Source organism: Podarcis tiliguerta (assembly GCF_965153285.1).
Source record: "Podarcis tiliguerta genome assembly, chromosome: 5".
Taxonomy (NCBI): Eukaryota; Metazoa; Chordata; class Lepidosauria; order Squamata; family Lacertidae; genus Podarcis; species Podarcis tiliguerta.
In genome coordinates this window covers 74,683,585-74,699,739 of record NC_139538.1, presented here as the reverse complement: position 1 = coordinate 74,699,739, position 16,155 = coordinate 74,683,585, and the positions used below count along the sequence as shown (strand labels likewise).

Sequence of the window (16,155 nt, the reverse complement as noted above, 5' to 3'; positions counted from 1 at the left end):
GAAGTCCCACACACATTTTAAACATTTTAAATTTGATCTCAGAAAAGCTCTCCAAACATTTCTGTCAAGCTACTACAGTGGTACCTCGGGTTAAGAACTTAATTCATTCTGGAGGTCCGTTCTTAACCTGAAACTGTTCTTAACCTGAAGCACCACTTTAGCTAATGGGGCCTCCTGCTGCCGCCGCGCCTCCGCCGCACAATTTCTGTTCTTATCCTGAAGCAAAGTTCTTAACCTGAAGCAACATTTCTGGGTTAGCGGAGTCTGTAACCTGAAGCGTCTGTTACCCGAGGTACCACTGTACTGTTCTATGGACAATCAGGTCTCTGCAGCAGTCTCTGGGGAGAAAAACATGTGAGAATTTGAATTGTGCAGGGACTACCTCTTTTCTAGGCACTGTTGGAAAATCCACTCCACTTCCCAGTGGGAGGAATTGTGGTGGATCGTGTGGCCACCCACTCCCCACTGGGGGCGGGGGACTTCATCCCCCATTGCTAGGGGGATCCCGGCCACGTCAGAGCCCGGCCAGCCAACCCGTTGGCCGGGGGAGCATGGCCGGGGCTGTTTAAACGGGAGAGTGAGCCAGAGGACTTCCTCTTTGGCTCGCTTCCTCAATCACCCACCCACCCTCCCTATTTTGCAGGTTAGGCCTGCAAATGGACTTCGGTTGGTTGCCTTGGTTGTCCGAGGGGCCTGGTAGGAATTTTTCCACTTGGCAAATTGGCACTGGCCACTTGGTTTTCGCCTACGTCGTAGCAATCGTCACAACTTTGTTAGGGTTGCGGTTAGGCATTGTTTGACCTTGTGTGGGGGAGGGGAGGTGTGGCCATCACCTGCACCTCCATGCTTAAGGGTATTCCGTTAAAGGAACCCGGGGGTGTTGATCTAGCCTGAAGCCCGGCTGGGGGGCTAAGGCCTTGACACGACCCCGACGGGAACACCAGGGGGAGCTTGAGTTGGTTCGCATTGACAGGGCTCCCCCTACCGGTGGCTTACCCTTACTGGACTTCCTGCACAATGGGCAGGAGTCAGATATAGTCAGGTCCAATCAATGCCTAAGCCAATACCACTCACATTCTGTAATTTCAATAAAGTTGTGGCCAAAATTTGTCCAATAACATAAACCTAATATCCATGTCCTTGTGTGAGTTATTTCCAACGAGGGGGTGGCTGCGGGGTCTCGACACGCAATTATCCTACCCTATCTGAAAGCTGACAAGCATTCTCAGTATTGGCCTAGTAGGGCTGCCTTGAAGGGCAGTTTGAGCATGCTCAGAGCTGTTTCCTTGAAAGCTACACCTTAAAGCACATTTTTGTTGCTATCCAGGGGAAGGGTGGGGTTGTTGGTCTGAGGAGCTTCGTGTTTTTTATAATGTTTTTTAAGAGAGAACGATGGTGGATAGAGAGTATCATTCTATAATATCTATTTTTTTTACTTAATAATTTGCATTTTTGTGTCTTGGGGAGGAGGATTGGGAAGAGAAATTGTGCGTGGCTTCCATGTGTGTTGCAACTTTCAACCTTATGTGCTATTGAAACTGTAGGGTTCATGCACATTTCTAGGTTTGAGAGAAGTATGGAGGTTTTGCATTCCTGATCTTCTTCAGCACGTCTTTCCCAAGGAATGAATTAAAATTCAGCTGGATGCATATTTTCTTTAGCCTAGAACATCCCGCCTTTTGTCTCTGTAGGTGATGAAATCCTTATGTGCTTGCTTTTCAAATTCTCTAAATACCAATGTTATATTTAAGCCTTAAAAAACAAAATCAAAAAACAAAAAATAGATCAGCTTCTGCCTCTTGCTACATGGGAGAAGAAAAACAAGTCAAATGTTCAAGGGGAAATAGCCAAATTCATCATGTCGCATCATTAAGAAAGCGGGCTGATAAAATGTGTCATTCTGATGCCAGACAGTTATGTAGATAAATTGATTTTGACCTTGAATCACCTTCAGTGACCCATTCATTTATTTTTTCTGGCAGGGTGGGGAGGGGAATGAATGACTAGATGCAATTTCTCTTTCAAGAAAGATGCATTGTCATGTGGACTATGGCCAGAGAAAATGTGAACTAGTCTATTGCTATTTATTTCCTGGTCACTTTTAATCCTTAGACTACTCCATACTGAAGGCATTACCCTCTTTCCTGTCATATTTTCTTCCCAGGGTTGTCTCACCTCCCCAAATGCAGTCTGTCACTCATGTAGAAAATAGCCCTCTGCTGATGTCTGGAACATATGTGCAGCAGAGGACTGGGATAGTGCCACCCTGCCCCACCTCATGCCGCATCAACTCCACCTCCCTTTTGTGCATTTCGTTCCACATTTCCATAGGGCATGCTGGCTCAAACATTTTGCTGCCTGAGGGGAAGAACAAGAAAGTCTCCCCCTCCAAATTAGTTAGCTACTTCATTCAGTCATCATATTTATATACCAGCTTTCCTGCAAGAAGTTCAAGGGGATGTACATAGTTCTGCCCCTTCCATTTATCCTCACAATCACCCTTTGAGGCAGCTTAAGCTGAGAAACTCTGACTAACTCAAGGTCACCCAGTGAGCATTATGGATGGGTGTGGATTTGAACCCTGGTTTCACAGGTCCTAGTCCAACACTCTAACCACTACACCATGCTAGCCAGACTGACAGCTAAATCTTACTTCGGTACTGGCAGCTGGACTGCATTCTCCACTGCAGCTGAGGTCAGCAGACCAGCTGAAAGGAGCACATGGCAAGTCACATGACACACAGTGCTCTATCCTCCCAACACATCTCTCATCTCTCCAGCTCTACCCCTCAATAGCATCTACCACCAGAATCTACCAGCTCCTGTTCCTCCATGGCATCTGCAGTAGCTGCCTCACTCTGCCTCCTGTTGGGGCTGCTCCTGCTGCCCATAAGAGTATATTTATATAGAGCCCCATGTGCAAGGTCCAAACAACAAACAGGCAATTGTACACTTTGATTCTGTAGTGCAGGGTTGGGCAGAAGGTAGATCAGGATTTGCTACTTTTCCAGCTTCTGATACCTCCTCCCCCCCCCCAGTCTTCTCCCTCTTCTTCCTCTGATCTCATCATTGTCCCATCCCCTGGCACTGAACCTTCTTCCCTTAGGGGTTTCCCAGCTGGTGCCTCCCTCTGTTTCCAGCCAGTCCATGTCATTTATTCAGAGTTATTTTGACTGCTCTACTGATTTGTTTCTTTAAAAATCAGTTTTAAAACTATGAATAATAATAATAATAATAATAATAATAATAATAATAATACAGTGGTGTTGTTGTTGTTTAGTCGTTCAGTCGTGTCCGACTCTTCGTGACCCCATGGACCAGAGCACGCTAGGCAGTGGTACAGTGGTACCTCAGGTTAAGTACTTAATTCGTTCCGGAGGTCCGTTCTTAACCTGAAACTGTTCTTAACCTGAAGCACCACTTTAGCTAATTGGGCCTCCTGCTACTGCCGTGCCTCCGGAGCACGATTTCTGTTTTCATCCTGAAGCAAAGTTCTTAACCTGAAGCACTATTTCTGGATTAGTGGAGTCTGTAACCTGAAGCGTATGTAACCTGAAGCATATGTAACCCGAGGTACCACTGTAATAATAATAATAATAATATTTTCTGACTCCCAGTCCCCTAACAATAGCCACAGTTTATTCAAGTTGGGTGGGGAACTTTTGGAATAGAGTATTCTGCATTATATCCACAATTACCTGCCAACCCCTTTCTCCAAATCCCGCCTTAGCCTTACTATTTTTGGACATAGACTTAGGTTCCACCCTTCAGCACAGCAAACTAGTAGGCTTCTTTCTGATTGCAACATGATTAGCAATAGCTCAGCAATGGAAGAACCAGACTGAAATACCCCTGAACGTATGGGAAAATGATATCTGGGATACAGCAAAGTCTGAGTGTCTCACCAGACACAGGAGGGTAATCAAAGGCATATCAAATAGAGATACCATCCAAGAAACGTGGACCCCTTTCTTTAACTATGTTAATGGCCAAAATCAAGACCTTCTTATATCAACTGCTTAGCATTCTCAGTGGAGGAGTTACGTTAAGTAATATGTTTGAATGTGGAACGTATAAATGGATGAAACAAACACCATTAGATATACTGCTGGATAAGAGCTTAATGGTTATTGTATTTGTTTTAAAACCATAAAAAATAACAACAGTTAAAAAGCTTCCCACCACCACCCTAATTTAGGCTGCTGAGACAAAGAAAAGTTGGGGAGAATTTTTTGTCCTGTGGCCTGAAGCATCCTGACCAAGGGCCTGGAGAACGTGAGGTCCTGCTGCAGTTCACATTGCATTTTATGTTGCTGTACACACCATTACCTGATTTGCTTCCCCTTGTCTGCAGCTTTCTGAACACTTGTTCAGCGAAGCCCTCATCTGTGCAAGCACAAGGGATGTTTAAAATTTACACACCTTGGCTTAACAGCGGTTTGCGTTATGGAATCAGACGGAAGCTGGTCTGAGGGAAAGTACATTGTTAAGTTGTGGGTGAGCATAACAGATGACACAGTGATTCTTCAAACAGCTCTTCTTTATTCACAGGCCGGGACAGAACTGAACTGAAGGGCTCTGACAGCCTGCTTATATAGAGCTCCAGTACCACGTTACTGTAACAACTTTCTAAAACTATCCAATCACTGAACGTCACTTTCGATCCTTCATTTGCATAACTATCTACAGTATCCCCCTGCTGGCCCAGGGTGAGAACTTCAGTACATAACATACATTAACCAGCATTATCTCTCAAGAAACTGCAGGATACAGATGGCTAACAACATGTGTACTTGGCTTCAGCCGCCATTGCTGGGAGTGCACTGGAGCTGGGGTAATAGGCACATAGCTCTTAGTTCTTAGCTAACATCCTCCCTCCTAAGCACTGTTTTGCACCTGGCTCTGGTTAGTAGACCACAAGGTTCCTGTTGGTTTGTTTTGTCTTTTTAGTAGTTCCTATAAGGCTAAATTCTGCCCAACTGCATTGTGGTGTACTGTACAGGCCGCACAGTGTGAGTGTACATCTTGGGGCACTTATCAAAACGTAAAATTTGCAAACAAATGGTAACAGAATGGCATGATCCCAGCCCCACACTGTGTGGAAATTCTGGAAGTGCTTTTTATTATGATTTTTTTATACAGTCCCAGTTATTGTCATATTAACTACAGGTCCATAAGATACTGAACAAAAAGAAAATAACATTATATAACTAAATTGATAGGTCCTCCCCTGTGTTACAAAGCCCATTGCAAAGAAATCTTTTCATCTCTGTTCAGACATCTTTTTTGGTAGACATTACAAATTACGCCAGAGACACACCATTTAAATCAATGCTACTGAGTAGTGAGGTTCCAGTGTCAGGCAAAACAGCTCCTCTGATAGAACTTTGTGCCACAAAGCAAACATGACCTGATAAATTAACCAGTAAATTGTATTTCACAGTCTCCATCAATTCAATCTCTTCTTTGTCGCAGTAGGAGAGGATATAGATGTTTAAACAGAGAGTTTTTCCTAATTTGCTGCATTTGTGATTCTCTGATTCCTTTTACGTCACCAATTTGGCTAAAACAACATAATGTTCAAAGCCTTCTCTATGTAATCAGGAGGTTAATGAGATAATTTAAAATATGTTCAATTACCACCCCCAATACATACACTTATACAAAGCTGAAACTGGGATCAATGAAGATACCTCTAAGTGGTGCTGGTTTTATAGTCATAACAACTGCTGATTCAAGCCTCTGAAATTCAGCCTCAATTGCTAGCATTTAGAAGAGGTTCATTTATGCTAAACGTCATCAGATTTTGTATGTATAAAGACCATGGCAATCAATTAACAATTTTCCGCTTTTTCACAACACCCCAAATTCAGCAGCCTGAGGACACCGCCTCACTCTCTCTAATGGTAGGGCCAGCACTGCAGGCTTGCATATTTTGTCCCTATTGCTGGTTCCATCTGCTCTAGTTATGGCCCCTATTTATCAGGGATGGTTCTTGAGTCTATACTTGATAAACCATTGCTCCTATTTTTGCCTGCTAGGGAGAATTTAAGGATGAGATTTTAAAATTTGCTAATGCAAGTTATTAGAGTTGACGTTCTACGGATTCTGTCTCCCTTCCCTGAGTCTTGAGCAGAGGGCGGATGCACCTTGGGAACAATCCTGCATGGCACACACACACACACACACACAACCACTTTTTAGGTGCTGGAAAGCTTGTCACCCAGCAGTGGGCTGCCTTTATGCCAAGCCATTGCCACACAGCCAGGCCATTCATTCCAAGACAGGCACTTCTGTCTGTTCTATACAAGCGCCCACAGGCTAATCTCCCCCTCCACTGCCAACCTGGGGTAAATAACAAGAATACTGCTCTTCACAGAAGCTTAGGAGTTCATGACTTTCATGGTAATGCTTGTTTTCATTGAGGCTCAGGAAGTGTTACGTTTGAAAGAAAGGCTGTGCCACCTTCTAGGTAGCATATAGGGCAAAACCTGTTTTTTTGCTGCTGAGATTCATTTTGAACTATTGATGACATAAGCTCTCTCTAGGCATCCAGGCCTTGTGCAATTACCCTGCAGGGTGAGGACTGCAGAGCAAGAATGAGCTCACTCACTGGCCCTGTTCTCCCTCCTGCACATGTTGGGGCTGCACTTCTGCATTTTATCTAACCATCTATACCCTTTCATTTAAACCCTGCCTTTTTTCTTTCATGGAACCCAAGGTGATATACTTGTGGCACACATACTTGGCAGCTCACCATTCAGAGAATGGTCCAGAGTCCCAGACCTGCTTAGCTTCAGCCAGTTCGCATGCGCCTTCAGACCCAAACCTGGGACATGGTCTGTAGTCTGAGATCAGGGTTCTGAATAGTGAAGGAACTTCCTTGTGTGGAGATGACTCTCTGCTACAGGTATTCAGCCCCAATGCAGGGGAGCAGGGAGGCCATTGGGAAAGTGGCAGAGGGGAGCAGGGAAAATTAGCACTTTCCTGTTTCCCCGCTACCAATGAAGTAGGGAGCACATGAGGGGGAACATCTAGAGAGAACTATAGGGCAGGGGTGCTAACTTGTGACCCTCCATATGTTATTGGACTCCAAATCCCATCAGCCCCAGCCAACCCAGCCCACAGTTAGGGATGATGGGAGATGTAGTACAGAGACATCTGAAGGGTGATGGGGCAGCTGCCCAGGATCTAGGACCATTGTTTTCTGAGTACAGTGGTACCTCGGGTTACATACGCTTCAGGTTACATACGCTTCAAGTTACAGACTCCGCTAACCCAAAAACAATGCTTCAGGTTAAGAACTTTGCTTCAGGATGAGAACAGAAATCGTGCTCCGGCGGCATGGCAGCAGCAGGAGGCCCCATTAGCTAAAGTGGTGCTTCAGGTTAAGAACAGTTTCAGGTTAAGTACGGACCTCCAGAACGAATTAAGTACTTAACCTGAGGTACCACTGTATACCTTTGACCAGAAGAAGAAACAACCTATCTGGGTTTTTATTGCTGCAAGATGGAACAAGTGGAGAAGGGCCTTCAGCAATTTGTTGACATCAGTTTGGCTGTCTCAGCATGCATGGGCATACCCTATGGTTGCCCCTTAGAAACCCAATGCCTCAACACATGCACACTAGCTTTGGAAATGCGGCATCCATCAGAACTTGGTGGAAACAGAGATAGCTGGAGACAGTGGGAGTTTGAATTGGACACTGACAGAGGCTGAAAGTTTTTTAGCTGGAAGTAGTTGGGCTGGAGGGATGCGGGTGGCGCTGTGGGTAAAAAGCCTCAGTGCCTAGGGCTTGCCGATCGAAATGTCGGCGGTTCGAATCCCCGTGGCGGGGTGCGCTCCCGTTGCTCGGTCCCAGTGCCTGCCAACCTAGCAGTTTGAAAGCACCCCCAGGGGCAAGTAGATAAATAGGGACCACTTACTAGCGGGAAGGTAAACGGCGTTCCGTGTGCGGCTCTGGCTTGCCAGAGCAGCTTCGTCACGCTGGCCACGTGACCCGGAAGTGTCTGCGGACAGCGCTGGCCCCCGGCCTCTTGAGTGAGATGGGCGCACAACCCTAGAGTCTGTCAAGACTGGCCCGTACGGGCAGGGGTACGTTTACCTTTACTAATTAGGCTGGAAGCTATGGGAGGCTATGTTGCTTTGGAGAATATGATGCAGGATCTTGCAACCTGTTACCGGAGGTTATATGCTTCCACTATGTTCTGTTCGTATAGGTGCACATAAAAGGGATATTACAAAGGCACAGAGGTCTGCCATTCACAGTCAGAAATTTCACCATGCATGCACAAGCCTTTGGGCAGCTCTTTTTGGATCCCTGCCATTCCTTTAATCTTGAATTTGTCCAAGAGTTGATTTTTTAAAAATCCCTGTTAACTGTCACCCACCTTTCTCTGCTCTCTTTGCCTCCCTTTCTACAAAGATCTAAAATCATGCCACTGTGCATCATGTATGGTCTGTAAGCCAGAAACGACAAGTGAATAGCACATTGAAATATTCAATAATTGTCTTGGATTAAATGAACCCAGTGGTCCCGCTGGGATCAATTATGAAGTGCTAGTCATCTGAAACCTGCTAGGCAAGCAAGTAGTTAATCAGGCATGTGGAACTCATATATCAGCTGACCTCCGTGTCCAAGGGCATGAGGTGGGTCTTTTCTCACTTGATCAGCAATGGAGGTGTGGCCAATTAGACTCGTTTTCTCTGACATCAATATCCATTGTGTTTTCTCTTGTCCTTTAATGACCTTACAATTGATCTACTCACTCTTTGATCCTGGTTAGCTGACCAAGGGGAAGCTGGCATCCGTTTCAGTTGCTTAACTTGTTGATTTCAATTGTTGAATATAATTTCCTTGAGTCCATTGTTGCTCATTTCCATGGATGAGGTTTAAATTAGCAGATCAGAGCGGGGAAATGCATCCAAGTTCTTTGTGGTAATTAAGAAGAGGAGGGTTTGAAAGGCTTTTCATAATGGCTGTAAGAAGCATGACAAACTCTGATGCAAAATAACAGGCACTTTTAAAAACAGGCTGCTGTCATAAATAGCCTGAAATAAATTCCAAACTGGAGCTTTGAATTAGTCAGTTGAATTTTCTTTGTGGGTGTTTTTCCCCCTGAGCTAAAGCCCTGTTAATAGAAATGTCTAGTAAGAAAAGATAAGAACTGCAGCCAAAATTTAAACAGTGAGAGTAAAATAGTACCTTTATGAAGACCAACCAAGATTCATGATGTACAAACTTTGGTTGACAGGCTGCTATCCTAAGCACACTTACATGAAAATAAGTCCCTTTGAAATCCAGGATCCTACTTCCAAATAAACATGGCTAGGGTTGGGTTAGTTTTAGAGAAGTAAAAGTAAAAGTCTTACGGGTCAGGGATATTAAAAGGAATAAGGGGAGGCAGGTGGAATAGAATAGGGCCATGGGAAGCTTGGGACAAAGCACTTGTGTTGGATTTAGAAGGTGATGGTTCATATGAATTTTCAGGCTTCATAGGGGAAGAAGAGGTGTCAAGAAAAAATTCTTGCAGCGCTTACGAACTGGTGTAGTGTAACAGACAACTCAGGGCCAATTTAGGGAGTATCTGGTTTAAATCTGCTTCTGTAATTGATTCACTAAATAAACTTAGTGGTTTGACCATATTTCACCTGTGTTTTGTCAGCTCAACTGGCTTCCACTGCATTTCCAATTTAAAATACTGGTTTTAACATGTAAATAGCTTGGGACCATGTTACCAGAAAGCTCTGTTGAGATCCTATCCTGATTGCTGCATTATTATATATAGAGACTGCTTCTGAGAGCAATTCGGAAATGCTTCTGGACCCAATTTGAACTGCTGGTGCATACTTTTAAGTCTCTAAAAGCATCTTGGGAGCAAAGTACTTGATGGAGCACTATCAACCTGTCTGCATGCTGTGGTCATTGGGCGCTGCCCTTCATAGAGAAGGAAAACCAACAACAGAAAATGGGGGGGGGGGATGACAGTGACCCCCCCAATTCATTCCCCCCCCATGCCTTCACATCTCTAGCCCTTCCCCAAATAATCATCTTCACTATCTTGTAGCTATCAGCAACACCCCACTTTTAAAATTCACCCAGGCATTTTAAAGCACCTTTTAATATTATCATAAATATTTTTAACACTCTGAGACTTTATTGCACTTTTATCTGTTTTCAATTTGTTCAAAGTTTAGTAAACCACACTGAAATCATATGGATTCTTTAAAAAACCCCAACCCCCCCGTCAATTGGCATTTTGTATATATCGACACAGATACGTATACTTTGAATGATATGGTAGATATAGGATTCCCTCTCTCCACACCTTCCCTGTGGGAAAAATATCAATCCAGGGTATAGCTGACATTGAAACGAATGGCGATCCTCTCATTGGAATCTGTGTGGGGTTTGCTTTATTTAGCACACTGCAGCTGAGCTTGATGAATGAGGTCTTCATGCTTCAGGGTATGATGCTTTCTTGTATTTGTCTTGTCAGCTGTGACCTGCCATTGTGAAGTCAGCAAGGAGGTCAACATAAGCTCTGCAAATGAGATAAAACCTCTACAATGTCTGTGTCATTGGCCTGCCCGTAACTGGGCTTGATGCCCAAGAAGACTGTCCAGGTCGGTGGTCCAGAAACTCCAGGCAGGCAAGGACTTGAGCACATGCTGGAAAGCAGATGGGCAGTGAAGCTGGGACACGTAGTCCGAAAGCAGTTCATTCTTCCCCCAAGGGATGAACTGTTCACACTGAGAAGCCAGGCCAGTGCATGATGTGAAAGATTCTCTTGCTCAGAGCCTGGAGAGCAACTGTCAGTCTGCATAGAACCGGGACAGGGAAACCTTTTCTGGCTGAGGGCCACATCCCCTTATGGGCAACTTTCTGGGGGGCATGTGCCAGTGGTGGGTGGGACCAGAGGCAAAAGTGGGTGGAGCAACAAATGCAAATTTTAGTTTTAAAGAGTAGGTCAGCTTCTGCACACATGCTTCTGTTTCCTCTATCCAGGTAAGCAAGAGGCATGATCAGAGCGCACATTCCAGCCAAGCAAAGAAAACCATAGCTGTGCCCTGAGGAGAAGTGTCTAGGGAGAGCCCCAAGGCCAGATAGAGAAGCCTTGAGGGCCACATTAAACCCCTGGGCCTGAGGTTCCAAACACCTAGTGTTTGAAATTTGCCAGGCACCAGGCACATTTTGTAACTGGCTATTGGTCACTTGTGACCACATGAAGATGTCAGAGCTCCAGGGTGACGCCTGAGATCTCCATCATCATCATCATTTTTAATTTGTATACCGTCTTTTTATCTTACAATACTCAAAGCGGTTTACCAGCTGAAGAAACAAAAAATGTACATCTTATAACAATCTAATGCAATACAAAAATGTGATAATAAAATATAACTTTAAAATAGACAACCTACATCAAAAAAGTAACATTCAGCAATCATTAGAATAGTATTAAATAATAATAATAACATATAAAAGTTAAACAGAAATCCACTCAAAGTTACAATAAATAATTTCTAAACTATAATCAATAAAACAACGGCAAGCCACAGTACATAAAATATTGCAATACAAATTGAGAAGCAGAGACTAGAGCAGGGGTAGGCAATGTAAGGCCTGGGGGCCGGATGCAGCCCAATCGCCTTCTCAATCTGGCCCGTGGATAGTCCAGAAATCAGTGTGTTTTACATAAGTAGTATGTGCCCTTTTATTTAAAATGCATCTCTGGGTTATTTGTGGGGCATAGGAATTCGTTCATCCCCCCCCCCAAAAAATATAGTCCGGCCCACCACAAGGTCTGAGGGACTGTGGACCGGCCCACGGCTGAAAAAGGTTGCTGACCCCTGGACTAGAGGGTGGAGCAAGGCAGGTGGAAGGAGGCCTTGCCTGATGAAGTCTCTCCCCTCACAGTTCTTCCTCCAGGACCAGCTCCCTTATGAGGTCTCGTAGGGTCAGAGGGTGGGACAAGGCAGGTGGAAGGAAGCCTTGTCTGATGGAGTCTCTCCCCTCACCATCTCCCCTCCACCATCTGAAGGTGTATGCCTGGGGATCCTTGGATCTTGACCATTTTCACACTAGCAACACATCCTGTTGTATTTTATCTGCACAATCAGAATAAATTTCAGGAACCAAAAAGTCGTATTGCTGCCACATTCATAAAGTTGCCCCAAAATGGCAACTAGGCATTCAGTTTTGGCAACCATCACCCTGGTTAAAGGAGCCATTTGACGCCTAGCTTATATTGCGGAGTTTCTAACACTGAACACATCTTCTCTAAAGAGGTCACTGGAGGATGTCTTGGTGGTTTTGACCTACCCCTTTCCTGCTTATTTCTCAAGATCTATGAACAGAACATGATTTGTGAAAAACCACAGTTTGGAGATTCACCTTGCAGATCCTAAAAGTGTTTTTTTTAAAAAAAACCAACAACAACAACAACAACTCCCTAGTTTTGGGAGTTGGGTGCAGAAGCCTCTGAGGAAGATGTCAGCTGTAAAATCCTGCTGAGGACCAGTCACTGCTGTGCTGGATGGTAGCCAGTGTGTCTAAAACTCTGGCATAATTTGACGGGTAATCTGGAATGATGGAACAGAACAAGACTCTGGCTGCACAGATGGGTCATTCCTTTTCTTTGCTCTGCATGCTGCTACTTACTATCTTGTCACCTCAAAGCTTGCAGCGAGGTCAGCAGAACCTCTGCAGCTGAGATGGAAATTCCTTACTGGCCTGATCTTCGCTGAGGTTAACAGGCAGTGTGATGCACAATCTTAATAGCCATAAAGGCATTTGGAAAGCTTAAGAAGGGAGCGTTCTCAGTTCATCTTGCTTTGGCAATAACATGAAACATTCAGCAAAAGACTTCACCCATGAATGTGAAGAAGTCCTCAGGGGGAATTTCAGGAGGAATCCTGGATCAATATTATATTGTCAGATGCTCTCTACTTCCTTAAAGTGATGAAAGCATCTAGGGGCAGTCATTCCTCAGTTATGGCTTCCTCTGGAGAAGAGCGCACTGGAGACAAGTGGTATTTACTTGAACTCATTGAAAAAGACCTTGTGGTTGAAACAAATTTGGTCATTAAACTTTGTACTGATTCCTTTCACTGCATTCATCACTTTCAGTTCTTCAGTATGCTGATGACACACAGCTCTATTTCTTCTTCATTTGCAAGGTGTGGTGGTGGATTTGCTAAACTGGTGCCTGGCCTTGGCAGTGGACCTGATGAGAACTAACAAACCGAAGCTGTGTCCAGCTAAAAAAGAGACACTGTTAATAGCTGGTTCCCCAGTCTGCATGGGTTAAGTGCGTCTTGTTATAGATTGGGTCACTCTTCCCCTGAAGGGGTAGGGGCACAGCTGAGGGGTGCTGTGGATTTGTCATCAAAGGAACATGTGACCACTGTTGCATGGAGTGCCTTCTACCAGCTTCAGCTGGTGGCCCAGCTGTCATCCTATCTGCATGGGGGTAGCCTGACTTGAGAGATCTGTGCGCCAGTAACCTATTGGTTAGATTACTGCAATGCATTGTACTTTGGGCTTCCCCTGAAGACTTCCCAAACAGGAATTAGTGAAGAATGTGGTGGGCAGAGTATTATCCAGGATCAGGTGGTCTGAACATATAACTCCTGTTCTTGGCCCACTTGTGCTGGTGGTCAATTGGTTTCTGAGCCCAGTTCAAAAAACTGGTTTTGACCTATAATGCCTTGCAGCACATCTTGGAATCCCAATAGCTCAAGGACCACCTTTCTCCATATGAACCCGTTTCTGGACCCTGAAATCAGCACGTACCCTGAGATCAACATATCAGGCCCTTCCCTGTGTGCCCCTTTCAAGATATGTTCAGGGGGTGGCAATGAGAGAACCGACCTTTTCTATGGTAGCACTCCACCCTGTCCTTGTAGAATGCTTAGCCCAGGGCAGATCAGCTGGTTCCAACTTCATCATCTTTTTGGTACTAGGCACAGATGTTTTATTTTCGTTGATATTTGGACAGCACTAATGCTCTGGCTTTTTGGTGTCCATTCTTTTGTTGGATGTCAATGGATATTTTACATTGGCATGTTGGGTTGTTGTTGCTGTTGTTTTCAGACAAACACGTTGAGTATATATGTATTGCTTCAATGGATTTTGTATTGTATGTTGCATTTTTCTGTGTTTTATTGTCATGTAAATCACTTTGAGACTCCTTTTGGGGCACAAAGCCGTATATCAGGACCCTCACAAAGAAGCCTACAAACGGTGTGCAGCGAAGGCTGTTGGATCTTCACCCTCTCTCAACAGAGCTACAATTCTCAAGGTTTTATTTGAAGAAGGAAGTGTTAAACCAGTTTAAATATGCTGTGCAGATAAGGTACCTGGAATAAGGGGATCCAAAGTTGAGCGCTCAGTGACTCATTGCTTCTTGAACATCTTCTGCTTTATGTAAAAGCTTATGCTGATCTCGCCCCCCCGCCACAATTAATCAACAAGTGCGCCCACATTTTATTTGCTTCCAAGCAAACATTGTTATTTTCAGTTATAGCCTCCATTTTGTGCTTTTTTAAAAGAAGCACTGAACAGTGTGCCACAAGTGCAGTAGTTCATTAAGCTTCCTTTTTGCCAACTTCTGTGATTCTTCCAGAATTTTAATCTCTGTAGTATTTTTTTTTTTTAATGCTACAAAGAAGTGCTTTGCTAGGACCATTTATCATCCTTTGCCTTAAGCAAAGTATATAAGATTATATTTGTTCTTGCATTATGCTGTGAACTTCTGGGACTTTTGCAATGAATAGCTGAGGAAGTAGCATATTTTAGCAAATGCAGTGTTGCTTCCTAAAAAAAAAAAAAAAGTCCTCTAGAAGTAATGCCCCTTTAAATACTGGTTTGTTTATTTTCTATGATTGTTTCCTGGTTTGCAGTGCCACCTAGATGTTTTTATAAATCTGCAGTTCAGCTGAACATGTAGGTTCACACCCCCAACCCCCTATGCCTCAATCACTAATAGTTACTTCACACATGAAAACAGAAGGAACCCAAGATTTACCATTATGGTGTCATGATGAATCTACCCATATAACTCAGGTGTTGCAAGGACATGCTTGTTGTATTCATGCTTATCCTCATGAAATGGATGACATGACCTTGGTCTGGATTCAGACTTAGTTATATTTACTGCTTTCTCAATAGTAACCTGTGCAAGCACAGAGGAGATGAAATATATATAGAGAGAGAGAGAGGGAGAGAGAGAGAGAGAGAGAGAGAGAGAGAGAGAGAGAGAGAGAGAAAGTTTCATCAGGTACCATAATTCAGCATTAGGAAGTGTCTCTTTGAAGCAGTTGGTCCAATTTTGTGGAGTTTGGTTGCTGTTGTTTTTACACATACTAAGCATAATCAGCCTTTCTCATTGACTTCAGTCTCAGAGACAGATTTGTATGCTCCATGAAAGCAAAGGAAATCTCTGGCATAGGCTAATTCTGTAGAAATAAGTCCCATTGACACCAGTGGAGCTTTCTGCCATGGAATGAAATTACAATATGGAAGCTAAGAGCACACACTGATTTTAAAACAAACTGGTGCTGTAACTTCAAGGCAATACTCTGAGAGCACTAATGGGAAAAGAAACACACTGTGATCATCATCAAAAACCTGCCTCTGAAACTGCTGTGTTAGTGGAGAAAGCATGCACACAGCAAAACTATTTCTCCCTCTGCTGTTATGTATGAGCTTTGGTGGAAGTTCAAGGAGGATGCTGCTTGAGCTGTGATGAATTGTGAGGCTTCTGCCATTGTGAGTAATTGATGCTTAAGATTCAACAAGTCAAATGCTTGGGTGCAATCTGTTTCAGCCTGCTTGTCATCCATTTATTATCTGAAAGTTGTTCCTCAAGGTCCAGCGAGTAAAAGCAATGCTTCCCCTCCCCACCTCAAATAATGGGCCTTCGGTGACAAAGCAACCATCAGTGGTGCAGTGTACAAATGTTGAACTGCAAGACAGACTCCAGGATCATCTTTGCTTTTCTGCGATGTTTTTGTACATCAGGAAATGTTTGATGGAGAGAGAATGCCTGATATTTATCAGAAGGTATCAGCAAATATTTCAAAGATGTGACACACAGGTTTGTAACATAGCTCCTTTCTGAACTTGCTAGAAAGAATGCTCAGCTCTGCCCA

General features: G+C 44.0%; 1 long non-coding RNA gene across 1 annotated transcript; it reads left to right on the top strand.

Annotated features, from left to right (window-relative positions):
- The first annotated feature begins 10,547 nt into the window (after window positions 1-10,547).
- Window positions 10,548-13,110, top strand: LOC310677341. Its single transcript, XR_014511097.1, has 2 exons — window positions 10,548-10,704; window positions 11,918-13,110. It is a non-coding gene; the product is annotated as an uncharacterized lncRNA (long non-coding RNA).
- The last annotated feature ends 3,045 nt before the right edge of the window (window positions 13,111-16,155 follow it).